This window comes from Lontra canadensis, unplaced genomic scaffold (genome assembly GCF_010015895.1).
Source record: "Lontra canadensis isolate GAN:19392208 unplaced genomic scaffold, GSC_riverotter_1.0 scaffold34, whole genome shotgun sequence".
NCBI classification, from domain to species: domain Eukaryota; kingdom Metazoa; phylum Chordata; class Mammalia; order Carnivora; family Mustelidae; genus Lontra; species Lontra canadensis.
Window position 1 is genome coordinate 4,049,659 of NW_022631028.1, and position 24,490 is coordinate 4,074,148.

A 24,490-nucleotide genomic window follows, 5' to 3' on the forward strand; every position below is an offset into this window, starting at 1 on the left:
CAAGAAGGACAATAGCAGCCCAAGAACCTGACAATTATCAGAGCAAGGAAGGGACATTTGACAAACGGAACCCTTTCTTGATAATCTCAACAATGTAATCTGTAAGTGGGTGTGCAACTCCACCTCAGAGGCTGCGGGCCAAGGGCTGCCCAGAGGACGTGCTGGCCTCAGAATGTCTGGAGGTCAGATAGTTGTTTTTCCACTAGCTTTCTGCCTCTAAAGATGAGCTGGGAAATGGCTTTCTTTCCAAATTACCATTTTGAAAAACCTTACTTAAACATCAGCAATAGTAACACATGTTGGAAATAAACCTGTATTGTTGGAAAATGTTGACCTCTGTATGGGTTCTTCCAGCGGCCCAAACCCTTTGCCCTCTCAGCTATTGAAAATTTGTTTCTCTCTTCTTATAGCCTTGTTGATGTTTTTCCAAGCAAAGTGTATACAGACAGAAGGGCACAAAACGTATGTGTTGGACTCGGTAAATTTTTAGCAAAGCCAGAACACAAAATTAGCCAGAACCAAGATGAAAAAATATTACTAGAGCCCATGAAAACACCTGTTGGACACTGAAAACACCATGAAAACACCTCCCGGGCACTGACCACTCTACTAACCACAGGTTGCTTTGTAGCAGAGGCTCTGTGGGGGGTGATCCTCGTCTACTAGGGCATTTGGTGGTGCCTGGAGACATCGCTGGTTGTCGTAGTGGGGGAGTGGGTACCACTGGCGTCTAGTGAGCCTGATGAAGCCGAGGTGAAGCCCTACAATGCCCAGCATGGCCCCCTATCACATAGAGTTATCTGGTCTCAAAAGTCACTAATAATGCTAAGGCCAAGAAACCCCACTTCGCAAATAGCATCATTTGGGATGTTTTCCTTTGTGTCTGGCTTCTCTCATTCATTGCGATTTCTGTGAAACTCATCCCCATAGTTTCTTGGATCAGTTCTGCACTCATTCTCATTGCTGCAAGTCATTCCCTCCCTCACTCTTTAGAAAGTTTTTTTTTTTTTTTCCTTCAGATTTTGACTTGAAGATATTTTTCAAAATACACAGGTCATTTTCAAAATTTCAAATCTTAGTTCTATGACTTTGCTTTTGACACCTTAAAAAACTGCACTCACTGCTCGTTTATTGTGACAGGAATTAATACATTGCTCACTCATGTTTTCGGACAAATGGCTGGTTCATTCATTCTTTTGCCTTTTCCTTTATTCAATAACTAAAAAGCAGCCATTTCCTGCCAGGCTCTTGTAGGTGCTGCAGGATGTGGAGATAGAGATAGAGAAGGAACTTACATTCTGGTACTTTGCTTGGGACCAGCAAAAACATACTCAAGTTTTAGAGTCAGGGGTTGAGGTGGAGTCCCTTTGGAAGTAGAGGGATGCTGGGTTGGGGGCAGCAAATATGCAAAAAGGAGGCCAGCCTTTGTTACCTTCTCCATCTGTCATCTGGATTTGTGTTTATACTGTTTCTTCCGACATCTGTTCATCACGATCACAGAAACCACCTGAAAACTGCTGAAAAGCCAACACTTGGGAATATGTGCTTTGGGGGAAGCAACTGCTTCCCACAATATGACTTCTACCCGCTGCCATCTGTTTCAGCACCCCTGCAGTGGATGCCACTTCACCGGCGATGTAATAGAGATCAGTCACTAAAAGCTAGAGTAGATTCCAAGTTAGCCTTTTCCACATAAATCCACATAAATCTACATAAATCTTATATGAGTTCCTAGAGCAAGTTGCAATGCAGTGAAGTCCTAGACCAGCACTTTTCAATCTCAACCTTATAGACATTTTGGGCCATTAAATCCTCTGTTGTGGGGTGCTGTCATAGGCACTGTTGGATGTTTCCCAGCCACTCTGGCCTCTAGCCTCTAGATGTCAATAATACGACCCTCCCTCCCCAGCTGTGACAACCATAATTATCTCTAGACAGGGCCACAAGTCCCCTGGATGGGTGGGGCAAAATCATGCCCAGGTGAGAAGTCTTGTCCTACAGTATAGGAGGCATTTCTTTACTAAGCAAAAATTTCCAGTGCTTTATTAATAAACAGCCTAGCTTAATAAAATTATTGGGATTTGAGTGGAAGCAGAGGGAATGTCTTCAGTATTCATTGGGTTTCAGACACAAAGCAGATTTAGGAACTGGAAGAAACAAAACAATCCATGAAATTATCATTTGGAGATCAGACTCCAAAGAGCTATGGCTGGGTTCTGCGGTTCTGTTTTCTTACATAGGGCTTTGGAATGTTTAAAGGTCAGGTTCTGAAGATAAACCTTCCAATTCATAGCCTCTGTTTTGGCTTGGACATAGGTTTAGTCTGGGAGGACTGTGAGACTGGTATCTGAGGACATTTCCCTTTTGCTTAACTTTTTGGAAGATAGTGTTTCTATTATGCTTCAGTATTCCATCCCAGGATCATGGTTTTCAACACCGAGGTTCCTGAACATCCTAACATTGGAGGAAAATCAACCTTTGGTAGAAAGGGAAAGAAAGAGCTAAGATTTGTTAAACATTTACTATCTTCCTGACACTGTTAATCATTCTATATGCTTTCTTTCTTGAATCTTCATAGCAATCTTTTGGGTAAATATTATTATGTGCATTTTTCCTTATGAGGGTATGGAGGTTAAACAATTTGTTTAAGGCAAAATAGCTGGCAGGTAGTCATCCAAAATGTGGTAGATTCGAGAAAGCGACAGATTCTTTGTCACTCTACTCCTTGGTTGATTTCTCCTGACTTTCAACCTTGACTTGCTCTGTGGCTAGTTTTGATCAACAAGAATGAGGCAGTTCTTAAGAGATCTGTGGTCTTGGGTGCCTGAGTGGCACATTCATTAAGCATCTGACTTCAGCTCAGGTCCAGATCCCGGGGTCCTGGAATAAAGCCCCATGTTGGGCTCCCTGCTTGGTGGAGAGCCTGCTTCTCCCTCTCCCACTCCCCCTGCTTGTGTTCCCTCTCTCTCTGTCACATAAATAAATAAATAAATAAATAAAATCTTTAAAAAAAATTAAATAAAAGAGAGATCTGTGGTCTCCCCTTGTGCTTGTCTTGGACTCTTCCCTCACACTTATGCAGCAAGATGCCATGTAAGCAGTTTGGTTATTCTAAGGCTTCCATACTGCGAGGAAGCCCAAGCTCACCAATGTAAGGCAAGGCCATGAGGAGAAGCAGAACGTACCAGAAATGTGAATGAAGACTTCTTGGAACTTCCAGCCTGACCTGGTTTAGAGTTCAGTGAACGACCTCACCTGAGGCCGTGCAGAGCAATAGCTTCATCCTGCCAAATGCTGCCCACATTCCTCACACACAAAATTGTGAGGAAATAAGTTGGCTGCTGTTTTAAGCTGCTAAATTCTGGGGCTGTTGGTTACACAACCAACCATGGACAAGTAAAACATGGGGTTGGCTGACCTTCAACACCAGGTAGTTTATGGGAAGAGTAGAGGGTAGAGGTCAGGAGAACTGACTGGATTCTACTACCTTTGCCCAGGAGGGGAACAGCCGGTGCTCCCTCTCCAGGCCCTCAGTTTCCGTGGCTGAGGTCAGATTAAGTTCTGCTCCCAGTTCTAAGTCTCCGTGGCTCTGAATGTTCAAGGAGTCTTGCAAAGCCCTTACTTTTGAGTTTTCTTTAAAGTTTTTCTTGCAGATCTCTCCAGAATCCCCAGATCCCACTCATAATCTAACACAGTGGATTCTCTAACTAGACAATTCAAGCAATATTTCCCAAACTAGCGAAAAGATGTTTTATGAATAGACTTAAACAACTAAGAGTTATGTATTTATTTTATGGTTACCTTCCATGTATAGCAAGTGATGCTGCCTTCCATTTATGCCAATGATAGAAGTGCTAAGACAATTTTAAGTTAAAAAGTAAGTTGAAAAAAAAAAGTGAAGTTGATTAAAAAACATGAAGGAAATAATAGTATCATTGGAATGAAAACAAAGCTAAAATATAGTGATGGTGGTAGATGAATAGCTCAAACTTGGGAAATACCCAGTGACACAAAGAAAGAAAAATGCCCTCACAATAGGCATCTTCTTGTGTCTTTCTTTTTAACCTGGTTATTCCCACCCGGGGCTGGCTCTTTCAGCTGCTCACACAAGGGGATCACTCTTGGTATACCAATCATTACTCACCATGGCAGGAGTACTGGCACTACTGAATTTGACTCAAGACAAATTCCAGAGGAAGTAGTAGCATACAAGGACAAGGGGTAGGGGAGAGAGAGAGAGACTGTGGAATATTTGAAGTTGGAAAGTGTTAGACTTAGGTAGGAGTGTTATGTTTCATTTAGAAAGCCTGAACAGTAATTAACGTGACAGGTCTTGGCTACAAGGGTAGGGGACAACATGGAAACGCACTGAGCCAGAAGCCAACTAGCAGGCTCTAGGCATATGGGCATGGCCACTGCTGCTGACTAGGGCTGGTCTGTAGACACCACTGCACGACCTTGTCTTTGCCACTGCTCTTGGGCAATCTGACCCTGGATCCTACAATTGCTAACCCACAATTGGATGGTGATTCATGCTCTTTGTATTTATAGTAATACAAGCATACAAATAAATCTGCACATGTACACAGATTCCCAGGAGTGAACTCTTCTGGGTAGGAATGAGTGAGACATTCAGTTCTTAATGTTTGAATGTTTACAATGACATGCATGACATGTCTAAACAGAAAAATTTCAAAAGTTGAATAATGAAGAAAAATTAGAGTAAGTATGTATGTGTATAAATACTAGACACACACACACATCTTGTTCCTTCCATTTTTCTGGAGAATCCTGAATAACACAACAACTAGTTAATCTATGTAAAACAAACAAACAAACAAACAAATAAACGAATGCTAAGTTCCTTACTGCATTTGCCCCCAAAATGGCACTCTAAGTTAGGCAGGGTAAGCAACATTATTCTTTTTCCCGAGTGAGGAAGCTGCGACATACAAAAGCCCAATGGCTCCCTGCCCCGACAAAGAGGTTATTTATAACACAGAGGGGCAACACTCCTTCTGCAGCCTTTTCTTGTTCCTGCAGAGCTTTGTAATGATGATGTGTCACTGACACCTCACCCTTCTGCTCATTGATAGCTAACTGCAGATAGCTCTGGGATCACTGGATGTATCATGAAATGGACCTGACACAAAAGGGTCCTGCACACACACTACTGAGATCTTTTTACCCAGGATATCCAGGTGTGACGCCCCTCCCTTTGCCCTACCTTTTCTCCATCTGCATAGAACCTGACTCCTGGTGGTTCTTCCCTCAATATCTACCGCATTATACTGGGCTCTCCAACATGCTGACCGGTCATGCCCTTAGGTGTCTAGAAAAGCTAGCAGCTTAGGGGAGAGAGTGAGAATACAGACCAATTTTGGTTTTGTGCATGTACATACACATATATCATTTTCAATTGATTTGCTTACGTAATAGGGGGAATGGGGAATCAGTCTTTCAGTGTAAAGGCATCTAAGGTCTTCCTTCCAAACTGCTCCTGAATCTTCTGTCTTAGGAACATACTGACTTCCTTTAGTACCTGGATTGTTATAGAACAATTTATGTTGTGTAAAGAAACTACAAGTAGGCCCTGTCCCACTTCTTCAGCCTGACACCTCCCTCTGGTTTTCTGGAGCGGTTTGATCCAGCTCTGTTTCCTTCCTCTGTCCTTGCCTCACCTCAAGGCCAGAGCCTGGCTTAGAGCTCTTGGGGATAGGATATGCAGGGACCATTATTTTAGGCTGATCTCGGTTTTACTCTGGAGTTGAGCGTCTACTTTCAGACATTTGTCCTCCATTATCTTTCAGATCTAAAGGTCGTTTTGCAGGTTACAGGCATCTTGCACAAATGTCTATTTGAAATTCACAAGAGAGTGGAGTCAAGGTGAAGACTATTTTCTGCAATACATATTATGCCCGGAAGATTGAAAGAGATAAAGTGATTTGGATAAAAGGCATAGCTAGGGAGTAGCCAATTGATGTTGGAATAGCCTATATGCAAGGCTTTCCCTTTAACACCAATTGCGTCCTTCATTCAGTCCACACAATTTTTTTAGAACACCTGTTATGTGTATAATACGGTGATGAAAAAAACCCACACGGTTCTTGTTCTTATGAAACTTAAATTCTATAGGGTATCTCTCTTTCTTACCTTTTTTTAAAATTAAAGATTTCATTTATTTATTTGAGAGAGAGAAAGAGAGGGCAAGTTGGGGAGATGAGCAGAAGGAGAGGGATAAGAAGATTCCCTGCTGAGTATGGAGCCCCCAGGACCCCTGGATCATGACTGGAGCTGAAGGTAGATGCTTAACCGACTGAGCCACCCAGGCACCCCCTGGGGTATCTTTCTGAAACAAGTTGCATAAGCTGTTTCCAAACAGGGTTAATTGAGGTCCTTCAGGGATATGTGCAGATATTTTGGTTGTCATAACCAAAAAGGGGAAATGTTACTGGCACCTAGTAGGTAGAGTCCAGGGATGTTGTTAAATCTCCTACAATCCATGCTACAGCCCCTTCAACAAAGAATTACCCAACCCCAAATGTCAATAGTGCTATCATTGAGAAACCATGGCATAGATCAACTATTATCTTCAATATAGATGTAAAGAATAGAACTTAAAATTTATCTTTTTTTTTTTTTAAGATTTTATTTATTTATTGGACAGAGAGAGATCACAAGTAGGCAGAGAGGCAGGCAGAGAGAGGAGGAAGCAGGCTCCCCACCAAGGGAAGAGCCCGACGCGGGGCTCGATCCCAAGACCCCAGGATCTTGACCTGAGCCGAAGGCAGAGGCTTTAACCCTCTGAGCCACCCAGGCGCCCCAGAACTTAAAATTTATCTTAAATAAGTCCCAGACACACATGATGGAGATTCTATCAGGCAGAAAATTTGGTGAATTGGAACAGAAACTTGAAGGGATTTCTGCCAAAGAAAAATGTCAAAAAATAAAATACTAATTCAATAAAAGGGAGGGAGGACTCGTCCAGCTACACCCAATATTGACAAACTCTAACAGCAGCAACACGCCACACATGAAGATTGCTTTCATGCTATTGCACCTCTGAATTTCCCAATAATCCAATCATAAGGAAAATGAGAACCACACCTTCAGATAACTAAGGGCCCACTCTCCCCATGAAATTGGAACACTGCTAATGTATAGCCTAGGAACTAAATTTTTAGTTTAAAAGTCTAATTTCTACAGAAGTGAGGAACTGTAGGTAGGTAAAAACAATGGAAGGAATCGTTGTAGGTAAAAATGATGTCTTAGTAAGATGGCAGGATCACTGATTCTAGAGTTTTCTTTTCCCAGCAAAGAGAGAAGGGTGAAAGTGAAGTTACCATCCTGGGCCTTGCAACCGTCACCCCTTCTTCCCCCTCACAGACCAACCTAGTTACCCAAGGGTGACATTGTTTGCCAGGGCTGGGGGAAATAGCTTTTTTCAGGCCAGGACAGATATGAAGCTGGTTCAACTACCTTTCCCTTCTTTCTGACGGTGACATGCCCAGATTTTTCTTTAACACAAATATTGGGATGCTCTTAACTCACAGAAGGAATGAACAGGATGTTAAATAACAATAAGCAAATCAGTAGCTGGGCATAGATTTTGACATTATGTTTACATTCATAAACATATGTGAACTTGGACAAGTTATTTCCCCTCTTTGGCTCTTAATCTTGTATGTAAAATAAGAAGGGTGGATTAGACGATTTATGAAATCCTATGACTCATATGTTGACAGAATAAGTTCTGCTTATTGTGAGTAAGAAGTGTTCAGGATGATCCCTTCTCTTTCTTCTCTTGCTCTTTCTCTGTCTCTTCTGCTTGGTTTTAAAGACAATGTTTTTGATAAAATGAACAGGATGCCACTTGTTTCTATAAAAAACAGACTGACACTAGGTTGCATGGACTTTTATGTTTAGGTCAGGTGCTAAGATTTCAAATATATGAAGATTCCAAAATATATGAAGACAAAAGCTGAGAGTTCATACAATAACACCAGAGGTGTTATTTGCTTTGCTCATGGTCAAGGTTGCTCTGTTACAAGTGAGACCTATTAAAATTGCATTGAGGGTACCATGCAATGCCCTTGTTATAACTAGAAAGTTATGTGAAGCCCCTCTGAATGGAACCTTGCTCTTCCCAACAGGGGTAGAGATTTCAGTTATGCATGGAGATATTCTCAGGTTCTGTCTAGAATCTTTATTTTCTCTTGTGTGTTTGTGTTAGGCACTTTTGGCTGGGTTGATTCCATTGGTTTGTGAGGGTGTGTGTGTGCTGGGCATGGGCCTCAAATCAAAACCAGCAACTTCTGTTCGTAGGCTTTTTCCATCTGCAAGGCTTTTCTGGAAAGACTCAGTTCTCCAACTCAACTGAAGTTATAGGGAGATTCCAACAAATGACTACCCAATCCAAGAAGAGAGATGCCATCTCTATGTCTCTGCTGAAGATGATCGCAGGGCTCTTCTTCAGTGCAGGGCAATATCTTTGCCAGTAATGACTTCCCTTGGCCCTGACACTCTCCCACCAACTTGAGTGAAGGAGGTAACGTGTAGGAGATGCTTGATATTCAGGACCCTGGATGTGTCACCGCTTAGCTGATGTTCAGAGCCTTGGTTCTCACATCCTCACTGTGGTCTGGGGAGTTCCCTAAAACAGTCTTGCCATCAGAACAAAGCTTATCATCTGCCTAGATCATGCTTCTATCAGTCTCTAGACTAAATCACTAAGGAGGCAATTCTCATTGCAGGAATTAACAAACAAAATGGAGCTTTTCTTACCCAGGGCAGGAATAAAGTAGGCAATTTATAACCCAGCAATAAGGCCCAGGTTAGTAAATTCTGGTTCTGATTTTATGGCCCTTAAAGAACCAGGTCAAGCAAACTCTATGCCCCCAAGTAACCCTGAAACCAGGTGGTTCCAGCTCTTTGGGCCCCTTTCCCAAAAATTTGTACAGCAGCTTCCTGGAGCTGGAAGGACTTGAAGCTGTTGGAATTTGGCCTGGCTTTGTAAATCTTTAGCTAACAGGGGCCCAATTCAATGCTTCTTTTAAAAATTGGAAAGATAATGAGTGTTACTTTAAATTACCCTGGGGTTTGCAACCTTTTTGATTTCCTGCTCTCCCAGGAGAAGATGTTCATTTTTCTCATCATCTGTGGCACTTCTGTAGGTGAACTATATTATGGGCCATGCCTTCAAAAAAAAAAAAAAAAAGTCTCATTGTTTGAGCCTCTCATAGTTGTCTTTCAACATGCTGATTTTCTCTGGCTACACTTTTGGAAACTGGCAGCCTTAGGGAGGATTTTGTGACCAGTATTGTGATTTTGCTGTGAGCTTGCCAGTCCTCTTCTGATTCCGGTTGAGTCAGTCCTGTTGGGTCTTGATGCTTATTCTCTTTTCTGTTTACTCCACAGGGGATTTCATCACTGTGCCTCGGGGAATGGACTGATTACAATTTTCTGTATATAGGATGGGACTCAGTCTCAAAGTGTATTCCAAGTATTGGGCAATCTCTCTTCAACCTCCTTCCAAAATGGTACTTCCAGGCCATTTTTTTTTTTTTTAATTACTTTCAATGGCAGGTTTTGCTTCACCTGGATATAAAAGAAGTTGGTGTTTGAAATGTATTTTTTTAAGCTCTAAGTTGAGAATGATGTAGTTTGAGGGCTGGAAAGTGCCTTTCTGGGGTGGTTTATTTTTTTCTTCAGGGCATCCTTTAGTTTGGTTCCATCATTTAGAATGTAGAGTTGTGTCCAGTTGGAGAAGAATCCACTGTAATTTAATGACTAGACTTAGAACAGATTTGGTGGCATGAGTATCCCAGGCTGGGTCTTGGATTACACCCATCTAACCCAGGTACTCACAAGAGCTTGGATCTCTTTCCCCTTGAGCTTTTCCAGTATGATAAAGGACAATTCTTCCAACCAGGAGATCAGAGCACCTAGAGATGGTGGTTTTCCTATTACTCAAAGGAACAGAACGGGGAGACCTTTTTATCATTAATCAACATCAAATGTACTTTGGGAAGTCCCAGTTAGTATTTCTGGGCCTACAGAAACTAAGTCTGGGCTAATTCCAAACCCCAGGGGATCTTGTAGCAAGGCTGCTTCAGCCATTTGAAATCCTTCCCTGGAGAACATGTAGAATGTTCTCAGGTGAGTCCAGTCTCCATTTCCTGAGCACTCTGCAGTCATCAAAGTTGATGGTGTAGACATGGCTCATGGTCCCTTCTTTCTTTTCTTTTCTTATTATTCTTTAAGGAGAGATTTAAGTCTTCTTATCTGGTTTTGGAAACAATGGTGAGACCAGACAACCTCTGCATTTTAGTTCTAAAATGCAATATATGATAATGAAGTTACAGGGTAAAAGTTCCTAAAACATGTCAGCAGTTTGATGCATTGTTAGTTCTCTGCTCTAATTTTGTAATGGCTCCTTACTTCACTCAGGTGCAAGCCACAGCCCTTACAGGGGCTTCAAGGCTCAAAGCTTCTGGACCCATTGTGCTTTCTGATCTCATCTCCTATGACTTTCCTTCCTGTTCCCTCCTTGCTGTTTCCTGAGCATGCAGGCATGTGCCTGCTATAGGGCCTGTACTATAGATATTCCTTCTGCCTGCAGATACCCACCCACATGACTTACTCCTTCTCTTCTCCAAGGGTCGGCTAACATTTCATTTTCTCAAGGAGACCCTCTCTGACTACCCTATTTCATCCTGTGATTGGTCTCCCTAATCCTCCTGGAGACTCCTGAGTACCCTATTATTCTCCCAAAGCATTTAAAAATACGATGTAACCCAATTTTTATGTTATCTCACTCACTAGAATGTAAGATCCACGAGGGTAGCAATTTTTGTTTGCTTTGTTCAAAATAAATACCACATTTCTAGAATAGTGGCCTTGTACTGGCACATAGAAGGTGCTAAATAAATAAATAAATATTTTAATTTTTTACTTATTTTTTTTAAAGATTTTATTTATTTATTTGACAGACAGAGACCACAAGTATGCAGAGAGGCAGGCAGAGAGAGAGAGGAGGAAGCAGGCTCCCTGCTGAGCAGAGAGCCTGATGCGGGGCTCGATCCCAGGACCCTGAGATCACGACCTGAGCCGAAGGCAGAGGCTTAACCCACTGAACCACCCAGGTGCCCCAATTTTTTACTTATTTCTTAAAGATTCTACAGGTAAGTGAGATCTCTGGTACTTGTCTTTCTCTTTCTGACTTATTTCACTTAGCATAAATGCCCTCAAGATCCATTCATACTCTCACAAAAAAGGTAGAATTTCCTTTTTTATGGATAAATAGTATTCCACTGTTTATATGCAGGGGTGTGTGTATATATTATATAAATACATATATATGTACATATATCTATATCTATCTCTCTATATATATATCTCACATTTTGTTTATTCATTTGTCTGTTCATTCACTCATTAATGGACACTTAGGTTATTCCTTGTCTTGACTATTAAAGAGCTGCAGTGAACATGGGTGTGCAGGTATCTCTTCAACATAGTGAGTTTATATGGCTGGTTGATAAGGTAGTTCTATTTTTAAATTTTTGAGGAACCTCCATATTATTTTCCAAAGTGACTTGCCAGTATTTATTTATTTTTACAGATTTTTTTTTCCCCCAAGCTATAGGTCTTTTACCTAAAAGCAACCCTCTCTGATCTTCCAGTGACAGGAAAAATCAGAACTCCAGAGATTTTGTGTAGACAGAGTTAATTGGTTCAGGTTGGGGGTATCCTGGTTAGAAGAAGGAAGGAAGGAAGGAATGAAGGAAGGAAGGGAGGGAGGAAGGAAGGGAGGAAGGAAAGAAAGAAACTGTCTGTGTCAAGTAAATAGTGACAGTTTGCAAAATCAGAGTAAATATGGTTCTTTGTACCGTGCTAAATAGTGGAGCTATAGTCATTCTTATAACGCAGATCATATGTTCCTCTGCTCAAAACAGTCCAGTGGCTTTCTGTCTCCTCATTAAAAGTCAAAGCTGTCATACTGACATATGTGGTAGTTCGCATTTTGTCAGTTTGGTGAGGCTGGAACTACTTTCCCCAGAATCCTCTTCCCTGAGTGGTTCTGGGTCTGATAGGCCAAAGAGGAATTTGTTTGAGATTTGGAAGGCAGGAGTGCGAGAGTGGTCATTACTGTTGGAAGGTCTTTATAGTCAAATACGGTAAATGACAAACATAGGTGTGCCTAGCAGCTCCTAGGTGTTTCTTTCTCTCTCTGCTCCATGTCTAGCTCATCCTGGCTACTTATCAACAACCCTCTGAAGCCCCATCTTCGATGCTTGTCTATGGACCCACAGAGGTGGTGGCTCTGCACAGTCCACAGCTTTCCATAGACTCCTCTGCCAGCTCTTCATAGTCCCATCCCAATAGCTGGATGTGCCTGGCTGCTAGATCCCCCTTTGCAAGCTTATTCACCTTCACCGCGTCTGGTTAGTGACTCTTCTCCAACATCCAATAACCTCTTCCACGCTGTTACGTCCCCAGCTCAACCCACAGTTGTATGAAGTCTAATTCCTATAAAAATCCCTGTTCCAAAATCCTCACAGTGGTTCTGCTTCCCTGACTGAATCTTGACTGATGTAATCTAAAAAGTCCAAAGATGTGGGACCACAATTGGTGCTTCCTCTGCCTACAATGTTCTTTCTGCAGACAGTCATAAGGCTCACTTTCTTTTTTTTTTTTTTTTTTTTTAAATAGGGCTCACTTTCTTACTTCCTTCAGATCACTGTTCAAATGTAAGCCTAGAGTGGGATTCCTGATATAAAATAAGAACTCTTCCTCTTCTACCTCCATGGCTCTATCTCCCTTTGTGTTATTAGCCTTTGTAATATCTCTCATCACTTTGCACGTTATTTATTTATTTACTCCATGCCTTCCCACAAGCAATTGATACCAAGGGTCAACCTGGGTGTCTAGGAGGTCCTTGGATATAAAAATACTCACATCTTTATTACCCTCTAACTGAAATTTTGCACATCCTTCAACTATGAGAATAGGCAGTAAATCCCTTGGTTTAGCAGGGCCTGTGACTTCTTATCAACAAAAGTCCCAGATATGCTTTATCACATTATAGTTGTTAACAATATCTTAAATATCATGTATGTTCATCATTTTGAAATTATGGTAGTTATTAGGGTCACAGTGAGATGACATGTGAGTGAAGACTTTCCATCCAGAGATGTTCATAAGATGTAGCCAGTCAATTATAAAGACACACTTTCCCTGGTTGTCATTCAGCCACCAAATAGTGAAATCATGGCCTCTCATATTGACAACTCAGACATTTATTGCTTTCTAGTATTTCCTACTTAAAATGTTAACCAATCCATAGAAGGAGTTGTTTCTATTGTTTGTTAAAATTTTATAAGACTTGACAGTTGTGTTAAAAAAACATGACAATAAAGTCCAAATGGAGTCACTTATGCTGAGTCCCAGGCTGCCAACCTAAGAGTTAACTGAATTGCAGTTTCTCCTCTCTCAAAAATGGAATCTTAAACCAGTCCATTAAGAACCACCTGATCAGCATAGTTAGGTAATCTGCCATCCCCTAAAGGAAGTGACCTTGCAATATCAACCTGCTTTTTTGCCTAGTATAACTTCCTTGTTCCTGCTCCCTTCCACCTATTAAAGTCTTTCTTTCTTTTCTTTCTTTCTTTCTTTCTTTCTTTCTTTCTTTCTTTCTTTCTTTCTTTCTTTCTTTCTTCTTTCTTTCTTTCTTTCTTTCTTTCTTTCTTTTTCAAGACTTTATTCACTTGAGAGAGAGAGAGAGAGTGAGAGAGAGAGAGCACAACAGGGTGAAGGGCAGAGGGAGAAGCAGACTCCCCGCTGAGCAAGGAGCCTAATGCAGGGCTCTATCCCGGGGCTCTGGGATCATGACCTGAGCCAAAGGCAGACACTCAACCAATTGAGCCACACAGGGGCCCCAAAAGTCTTTTCATTTTGTAAGGCTCCTTGGAGCTCCTTTCTATCTGCTAGATGAAATGCTGCCTGCTTCATGAATCACTAAATAAAGCCAATAAGATCTTTAAACTTTAATTTGTTGAATTTTGTTTTTTAACCATTCAAATGATAATTCTTAATTCTTTATAAGGCTGTATGGCCTTTTGTAACAAGACTAAGCATGCGGTCTGGGAATAAAGACCAGATAAGTTTAAACACAGTGGATGGTTGAGATAATTATTAAATTGTGTTACTTAAAGTAATTTTTTGCTGATAGACCATGCAGTAATGTGGGGTCAAGCACAGTGTTGCAAGTTACTGAAATTCAATAGAATTGTTTTTTCTTTGAATTCTATGTATTTTATTCTATATGGTTGAAAATACTCTTTTGAGACGAGATCCATAGACTTTTTGAAATTGCCATGGGGTCCCTGGCACAAGAAGAGGTTAAAATCCTACAGTAGAATGTAAACTGCAAGAAGGTATAGTTTTTCTCTATTTTGTACATTGCAACTGTTCATTTGTTTTGCTCAGATGTCTACCCCTTGGTCAGACTTGATTAATTTCAAGAATAACCAAAGGCCAGATAGAACACTGTTCTTAATATTCCCTCCACACCTTGAAGTCTACCCCCTTGCTTTTCCTGAGGACTGCCCTTCCCTTTATTCTCTATTGGTGGCATGTTAACAAAAGGAATTGCATGCTTTGGAAGTCGCTAGTAACAACATTCTTAAAGATCCTGCCAACAGGTAAGGGCTTTTCAGGACACAATGCCAGACCTTCAGGACAACCTGGTGGGGTGGGGTAACCAACCTTAACAAAATAACCTAACAACAAGAAAGAAACCCAGTAATAACTCATACTTTGGGGATTTCCATGTTGCTCTTTTACCCCCATGAAAGAGACACACCACTGTACTCTAAATTGGCATTTTCACTGTTTTAAGAAGATTGAATCAAACTACCTTCTGTCACACACGTCTCAAAAATTTCTAGATGACAGTTTTTTCTCTGCTGAAGACCTGTGGCACCAGAAGGGGGGCTCTCAGGGCCCCTCATGCCATAGCATTTGGATAAGAAACTTGTGAACACTTCTCATATTAAGAGAAAAAACCCTGGGAGGGGGGGAAAGCTGCAGTTTTTAGCACTGTGGTTCATTTTAATGAATGCAAATCAAATACCACAGCTACACCATGGCATAAATGGTAACTCCATCACCACTCTGTTTGTGTGAAGACTTTCTAAGGCACTTCCAAACCTGTTCCCTCATTTGACTTCCCAAAATCCAAAAGATATAGACTGAGCAGTTCCAAACTGATCAGAAGAACACAGATATGGACCACTTTCTTATACTATACACAAGAATAAACTCAAAATGGATGAGGAACCTAAATGTGAGACCTGAAACCCTAAAAAGTCCAAGAAAAGAGCATAGGTAGTAGTTTCTCTGACATTAGCCATAGCAACATTTTTCTAAATATGTCTCCTGAGACAAGGGAAACAAAAAGCAAAAACTAACCATTGGGACTACGTCAAAATAAAAAGCTCCTGCACCGCAAAGAAAACAATCAACAAAACTAAAAGATAATATCTTGAATGGGAAAAGATATTAGCAAATAACATATCCGATAAAGGGTCAGTATCCAAAATATATAAAGAACTTATACCACTAAACACCAAAAAAGCAAATCATCTGATTAACAATGGGCAAAAGAAATGAACAACATTTTTTCAAAGAAGACATGTGGATGGCCAACAGACACATGCAAAGATGCTCAGCATTACTCATCATCCCTGAAATGCAAATCAAAACCAAAATGAGGGGGAGGAGTCAAGATGGCGGAGGAATAGCTGACTGAGATGACATCAGGTCACAGGAGTTTAGCTAGATAGTTATCAAACCATTTTGAACACCTATAAACCCAACAGGAGATGGAAGAGAAGGAGAGCAGCAATTCTAGAAAGAGAAAATTGGCCACTTTCTGAAAGGTAGGACATGCGGAGAAGTGAATCCAAAGCAATGGGAAGATAGACTGTGAGGGGAGGGGCTGGCTCCCGGCAAGTGGTGGAGCAACGGAGCACAAAACTCGAGCTTTTAAAAGTCTGCTCCACTGAGGGACATTGCTCCAGAGGCTAAGTGAGGGTGGAGCCCTTGTGGGGACAGTGTGGTCTCAGGTCCCACGGGGTCACAGAAGGGTCAGGGATGTCTGAGTGTAGCAGAGCTTGCAGGAATCAGAGTGAGGAAGCCAACTACAGAGATGGAGCTGAAGAGTGAGCTCTCAGCTCGGGGTTACCTTAAACTGTGATCTGTGGCACAGTCAGGCCACTCTCTTTGAGCAGGAAGTCCCAGAAGTGGCAGATCTGGGGAGACCTACCTTCATTGGCCAGAAGAGCAAAGCAGCGGGAATCCGCTGGATTTGGAGACTCCAAACGGGGCTGTGCACCAGAGACAGAAACACTTGGTCACAGGTCGGGTGTGCTCAGAGCACAGCCAAAGACCAGGGAGACGGGAGTGATCGAGTGCTTTTTTTCCGAGGGCACACTGAGGAGTGGGGCCCCGAGCTCTCGGCTCCTCCGGGCCAGATATTGGGAGGCCGCCATTTTCATTCCCGTCCTCCAGAGCTCTACGGAAAGTGTTCAGGGAACAAAAACTCCTGAGAGAGAACTGAGGAGATTACTTAGCCTGGCCCCCGGCAAGGGCAGTGCAGTTCTACCTCAGGCAAAGACATTTGAGAATCTCTACAACAGGCTCCTCCCCCAGAAGATCAGCAAGAACATCCAGCCAAGACCAAGCTCAATGATCAAGGAGAACAGCGGAATTACAGAGGAGAGGAAAGCAAAGCATGGAATTCATGGCTTTCTCCCCATGATTCTGTAGTCTTGCGAAGTTAATTAAATTTTTAAAATTTTATTTTTTTCTTATTCTATTTTTTTAACTTTTCCTCTCTCCTCTTTTAACCTTTTTTGACTAGTTTATCTTAACAATAACTTTCTAAAAGGAAATCTTTTTAAACCTTCATTATTATAGTCATATTTTATCCTTCATTGTATCTAACTTTATTTTTTTGTATACATATAAGGGTTTTTCTTCTAAACAATTCTGGGATACAATTTCTTCTAATAGATCAAAATATACCCTAAATCTAGCACAAGGCTTTGTTCTAGTCTCTAGCCTAAGAAAATTCTCTCCACTTTCTTTTTCTTTCTTTTTCCAACCAATTTACCACTTTCTTAGATTTTATAAAATTTTCATCTTTACAGTAATATTCCATCCCTTCATTGTCTTTAGCCTTATTTTTGTATATATATAAGTTTTTCTTTCTTTAAAATTTTGGGAGGTAGTTTCTTCTAAGAGACCAAAATACACCCAAAATCAAGTGGGTGGCTCTGTTCTATTCACCAGTATAATATATATATTATTTATAATATATATGTGTATATACATATACACACACACACACATATATATATAAGAATATATATATAATATATCTATTATACATGTATATATAATTTTTTTTAAACTTCTTTTTACTCCCTTTCTTCTCCCCCCTGATTTGGGGTCTCTCTGACTTAGTTAGCATACATTTTTTTAGGGTCTTTGCCACCCTTTTAGTATTTTATTCTCTCATTCATATATTCTTATCTGGATAAAATGACAAGGCAGAAAAACTCACCACAAAAAAAAGAACAAGAGGGAGTACCGAAGGCTAGGGACCTAATCAATATGGACATTGGTAATCTAGATCTAGAGTTCAGAATGATGATTCTCAAGGTGCTAGCTAGGCTCAAAAAGGCATGGAATATATTAGAGAAACCCTGTCTGGAGAAATAAATGCCCTTTCTGGAGAAGTAAAAAAACTAAAATCTGACCAAGCTGAAATAAAAAAAGCTATTAATGAGGTAAAATAAAAAATGGAGGCTCTTATTGCTAGGATAAATGAGGCAGAAGAGAGAATTAGTGATATAGAAGACCAAATGATGGAGAACAAAGAAGCTGAGTAAAAGAGAGACAAACAATTACTGGACCATGAGGGGAGAATTTGAGAGATAAGTGATACCATAAGACAATTAGAATATTAGAATAATTGGGATTCCAGAAGAAGAAAAAAGAGAGAGGGGAGAAGAAGATATATTGGAGGGAATTATTGCAGAGAATTTCCCTAATATGGCAAAGGGAACAAGCATCAAAATCCAGGAAGCACAGAGAACCCCCTCAAAATCAATAAAACTAGGTCCACACCCCATCATCTAATAGTAAAACGTACAAGTCTTACTGACAACGAGAAAATCCTGAAAGCAGCCTGGGACAAGAAGTCTGTAACATACAATGGTAAAAAATATTAGATTGGCAGCAGACTTATCCGCAGAGACCTGGCAGGCCAGAAAGAACTGGCACAATACATTCAGAACACTAAATAAGAAAAACATGCAGCCAAAAATACTATATCCAGCTAGGCTATCATTGAAGATAGAAGGAGAGATAAAAAGTGTCCAGGACAAACAAAAACTAAAAGAATTTGTAAACACCAAACCAGCCCTACAGGAAATATTGGAAGGGGTCCTCTAAACAAAGAGAGAGCCTAAAACAAGTATACCAGAAAGGAACAGAGACAATATACAGTTACAGTCACCTTACAGGCAATATAATGGCACTAAATTAATATCTTTCAATAGTTACCCTGAATGTAAAGGGTCTGGATGCCCCAATTAAAAGACAAAAGGTATTAGAATGGATTAAAAAAAAAAAAGACTCATCCATATGCTGTCTACAAGAAACTCATTTTAGACCCAAAGACACCTCCAGATTTAAAGTGAGGGGGTGGAAAACAATTTACCATAATAATGGACATAAAAAAAAAAGTTGGGGTGGCAATCCTTATATCAGATAAATTAGATTTTAAGCTAAAGAGTACAATAAGAGATGAGGAAGGACACTATATCATACTGAAAGGGTCTGTCCAATAAGAAGATCTAATAATTTTAAATATCTATGCCTCTAACATGGGAGGAGCCAACCATATAAACCAATTAATAACAAAATCAAAGAAACACTTTGACAATAATACAATAATAATAGGGGACTTTAACACCCCCCTCACTGAAATAGACAGATCACCCAAGCAAAAGAGCAACAAAGAAATAAGGCATTAATGACACACTGGACCAGATGGACATCACATATATATACAGAACATTCCATCCCAAAGCAACAGAATACACATTCTTCTCTAGTGCACATAAAACATTCTCCAGAATAGATCACATCCTGGCTTACAAATCAGGTCTCAACCGGTACCAAAAGTTTGGGATCATTCCCTGCATATTTTCAGACCCCAATGCTCTGAAGCTAGAACTCAATCAGAAGAGGAAAGTTGGAAAGAACTCAAATACATGGAGGCTAAAGAGCATCCTACTGAAGAATGAATGGGTCAACCAGGAAATTAAAGAAGAATTGAAATAATTCATGGAAACAAATGATAATGAAAACACAACTGTTCAAAATCTGTGGGACACAGCAAAGGCAGTACTGAGAGGAAAATATATAGCAATACAAGAGGTTCTCAAGAAATAAGAAAGGTCTCAAATATACAACCTACCCCTACACCTAAAGGAGCTGGAGAAAGAACAGCAAATAAAGCCTAAACCCAGAAGGAGAAGAGAAATAATAAAAGATCAGAGCAGAAATCAATGAAATAGAAACTAAAAAAACAAAAACAAAAACAAAAACCAGTAGAACAAATCAACGAAACTAGGAGCTGGTTCTTCGAAAGAATTAATAAGATTGATAAACCCCTGGCCAGACTTATCAAAAAGAAAAGAGAAAGGATGCAAATTAATATAATCATTAATGAAAGAGAAGAGATCATAACCAACACCAAAGAAATACAAACAATTATAAGAACGTATTATGAGCAACTATATGCCAGAAAATTTGACAATCTGGAAGAAATGCATGCATTCCTAGAGACGTAAAAACTACCAAAACTGAACCAGGTTAAGAAATAGAAAACCTGAACACACCCATAACCAGTAAGGAGATTGAAGCAATCATCAAAAATCTCCCAAGCACCAAGAGCCCAGGACCAGACGGCTTCCCAGCGGAATTCTACCAAACATTTAAAGAAGAATTAATACCTATTCTCTTGAAAGTGTTCCAAAAAATAGAAATGTAAGGAAAGCTTCCAAACTTATTTTATGAGGCCAGCACTACCTTGATCCCAAAACCAAAGACCCCATCAAAAAAGAGAATTACAGACCAATATCCTTGATGAACACAGATGAAAAAATTCTCACCAAAATACTAGCCAATAGGATGCAACAGTACATTAAAAGGATTATTTACCAAGACCAAGTGGGATTTATTCCAGGGCTGCAGGGTTGGTTCAACATCCACAAATCAATCAATGTGATACAACACATTAATAAAAGAAAGAACAAAAACCATATGAAACTCTCAATAGATGCTGAAAAAGCATTTGACAAAATACAGTATCCTTTCTTGATCAAAACTCTTCAAAGTGTAGGGATAGAGGGTATATACCTCAATATTAGCAAAAACATCTATGAAAAACCCATAGCAAATACCATTCTCAATGGAGAAAAACTGAGAGCTTTTCTGCTAAGGTCAGGACCACAGCAGGGATGTCCATTATCACTACTGCTATTCAACATAGTACTAGAAGTCCTAGCCTCAGCAATCAGACAACAAAAAGAAATTAAAGGCATCCAAATCGGCAAAAAAGAAGTCAAACTATCACTGTTTGCAGTTGATATAATACCTTATGTGGAAAACCCAAAAGACTCCACTCCAAATCTGCTAGAACTTGTACAGGAATTCATTAAAGTGTCAGGATATAAAATCAATGCACAGAAATCAGTTGCATTTCTATACACCAATAACAAGAAAGAAGAAAAAGAAATTAAGGAGTCAATCTCATTTACAATTGTACCCAAAATCATAAGATACCTAGGAAATAAACCTAACCAAAGAGGCAAAGAATCTGTCCTCAGAAAAACTATAAAGTACTCATGAAAGAAATTGAGGAAGACACAAAGAAATGGAAAAATGCTCCATGCTTATGGATTGGAAGAACAAATATTGTGAAAATGTCTATGCTACCTCAAGCAATCTACACGTTTAATGCAATTGCTATCAAAATGCCATCATTTTTTTTCAAAGAAATGTAACAAATAATCCTAAAATTTATATGGAACCAGAAAAGACCTTGAATAGCCAGAGGAATGTTGAAAAAGAAAGCCAAAGTTGGTGGCATCACAATTCCATATTTCAAGCTCTATTACAAAGCTGTCATCATCAAGACAGTATGCAACTGGCACAAAAACAGACACATAGATCAATGGAAGAGAATAGAGAGCCCAGAAATAGATACTCAATTCTATGGTCAACTAACCTTTCACAAAGCAGTAAAGAATGTCCACTGGAAAAAAGACAGTCTCTTCAACAAATGGTGTTGGGAAAACTGGACAGCCACATGCAGTAGAATGAAACTGCACCATTTCCTTATACCACACACAAAAATTGACTCAAAACGGATGAAAGACCTTAATGTGAGAAAGGAATCCATCAAAACCCTTGAGGAGAACACAGGCAACAACCTCTTCGACCTCAGCCTCAGCAACTTCTTCCTAGAAACATCGCCAAAGGCAAGGGAAGCAAGAGCAAAAATGAACTATTGGGACTTCATCAAGATCAAAAGCTTTTGCACAGCAAAGGAAACAGTCAACAAAACAAAAAGACTGCTGACTGAATGAGAGAAGATATTTGCAAACGACATATCAGATAAAGGGCTAATATCCAAATCTATAAAGAACTTATCCAACTCAACACCCAAAGAACAAATAATCCAATCAAGAAATGGGCAGAGGACATGAACAGACATTTCTGCAAAGAAGACATCCAGATGGCCAACAGACACATGAAAAAGTGCTCTACATCACTTGGCATCAGGGAAATACAAATCAAACCACAATGAGATACCAACTCACACCAGTCAAAATGGCTAAAATTAACCAGTCAGGTGTTGGTGAGGATGCGGAGAAAGGGGAACCCTCCTACACTGTTGGTGGGAATGCAAACTGGTGTAGCCACTCTGGAAAACCGCATGGAGGTTCCTTAAAACCCTGAAAATAGAGCTACCCTACAACCCAGCAATCGCACTACTGGGTGCTTACCCTAAAGATACAAACGTAGTGATCTGAAGGGGCACGTGCACCCGAATGTTTATAGCAGCAATGTCCACAATAGCCAAACTATGGAAAGAACCTAGATGTCCATCAACAGATGAATGGATAAAGAAGATGTGGTATATATACACAATGGAATACTATGCAGCCATCAAAAGAAATGAAATCTTGCCATTTGCAATAATGTGGATGGAACTAGAGGGTATTGCGCTGAGTGAAATAAGTCAATCAGAGAAAGACAATTATCATATGATCTCCCTGATATGAGGAATTTGAAAGGCAAAGTGGGCGGTTTGGGGGGTAGGGAAGGAAAAAATGAAACAAGATGGGATCAGGAGGGAGACAAATTATAAGAGACTCTTAATCTTACAAAACAAACTGAGGGTTGCCTGGGGAGGGGAGTAGGGAGAGGATGATTGGGTTATGGACAGTTGGGAAGGTATGAGCTATGGTGAGTGCTGTGAAGTGTGTAAGCCTGACTATTCACTGACCTGTACCACTGGGGTTAATGATACATTATATATTAATTAAAAAAAAAAACACAATGAGGTATCACCTCATACCTGTCAGAATGGCTAAAATCAAAAACACAAGAAGCAACAAATGTTGGCCAGGATGTGGAGAAAAGAACAACCATATAATCCAGTAACTCTACTATTGGGTATCTACCTAAAGAAGAGTAATTCAAAAAGATACATGCACTCCTATGTTTATTGCAGCATTATTTACAATAATCGAACTATGGAAGCAGTCCAACTGTCCAATGATAGATGAGTGGATAAAGAAGATATGGGGTGCGCACTCACACAGACACACACAATGGACTATTACTTAGCAATAAAAAAGAATGAAATCTTGCCATTTGCAATAACATGGCAGAATCTAGAGGGTACAATGCTAAGTGAAATAAGTCAGAGAAAGAAAAATACATTATGATTTCACTCATATGTGGAATTTAAGGAACAAAACTAAGTAAGAAAAAAGAGACTAATGACAAAACAGACTCTTAAATACAAGAGAACAAACTGGTGGCTACCAGAAGGGAGGTGGGTAGGACGATGGGTGAAATAGATGAAGGGCATAAAGAATACACTTAGCATGATGAGCACCAGGTGTTGTATGGAAGTGCTGAATCACTCTATTGTACACGTGAAACTAATACAACACTGTATGTTAATTATACTGGAGTTAAAATAGAAAGTATTAAAAAGTACTAAAAAAATAAAAAATAAAAAAGTATTTAATGCCACTTGTAAAAGTAAAACTAAACTTTTATTTCTTTATTGATTTTATGTAGAGAAGGAGAATGAAAATTAATGCTTTCCTAGGTCTTTCTAGAATAAGAAAGGGTAACTTAAATTGGAATTTAACCCAGTTATTGTGGAACCTCAGTTTCTTATGAACCTCAAAATGTTGAGAAAGGGACTTTTCTAAGAGAATTACATTAAATGATAATATCTGATTAGTAGTGTTCTGATATCTAATTAATAGGTTTCCTAAGGTCCATTAAAAGATCTGTATTTTCACATAAATATTTCAAGGAGAGAGAACATTTACTGTTTTTCTGTTTTTGTTTTTGTTTTTTTACCTCAAGGCAGAGTGCTTGTCGCTAGACAAACATCCCATCTGAATTTCCCCACCTAACCTAAGAAGTCAGTATTAGGGGTACTGAAGCTCAAGGGGGTTGGGTATTTGACAAGGTCATACTCTTTCCATCGTAATGTGCTCATCTAGGGCTCACAGAATTTCCCAGAGTTCCCATTTCACACCATCTTCATTGGATTATATTATTTGTTTAGGGTTGTTATTTAAATTGGCTGGCTTAAAATATTATATACATATATTTAAAAGAGAAACTTTGCATTGTTGCTGGAAGTTAATAAATAGTACCACCCGTGAAGGTTGAGGGTAACTGCAAAAATAAATACAACGAAAAGAGGAGAGTGTTAGCACATTTTAGCCAGTGATAGTTGTCAGGAGAAGTTCTTTTATTTTTAAAGTTTAATTTTTAAAAAAGTTTTTATTTAAGTAATTTTATTTAAATTTTAAATTTATTAAATTTATTTTATTAAAATTTATTTATTTTATTAAATTTATTTATTTAAATAAAATTTATTAAAGTTTTATTTAAGTAATCTCTACACCCTATGTGGGGCTCGATCTCATGATGCAGAGATTAAGAGTCCCATGCTCCTTGGACTAAGCCAGCCAGGGGCCCTGAGTTGTCACTAAAAAGTTCTAAGCCTGAAGCTGAGTCTGCTAATCAGGGAGCCAACTAGTGCTGGAGATAAGCCATAATAAGACATAATTAACATATTAGTTTGCGG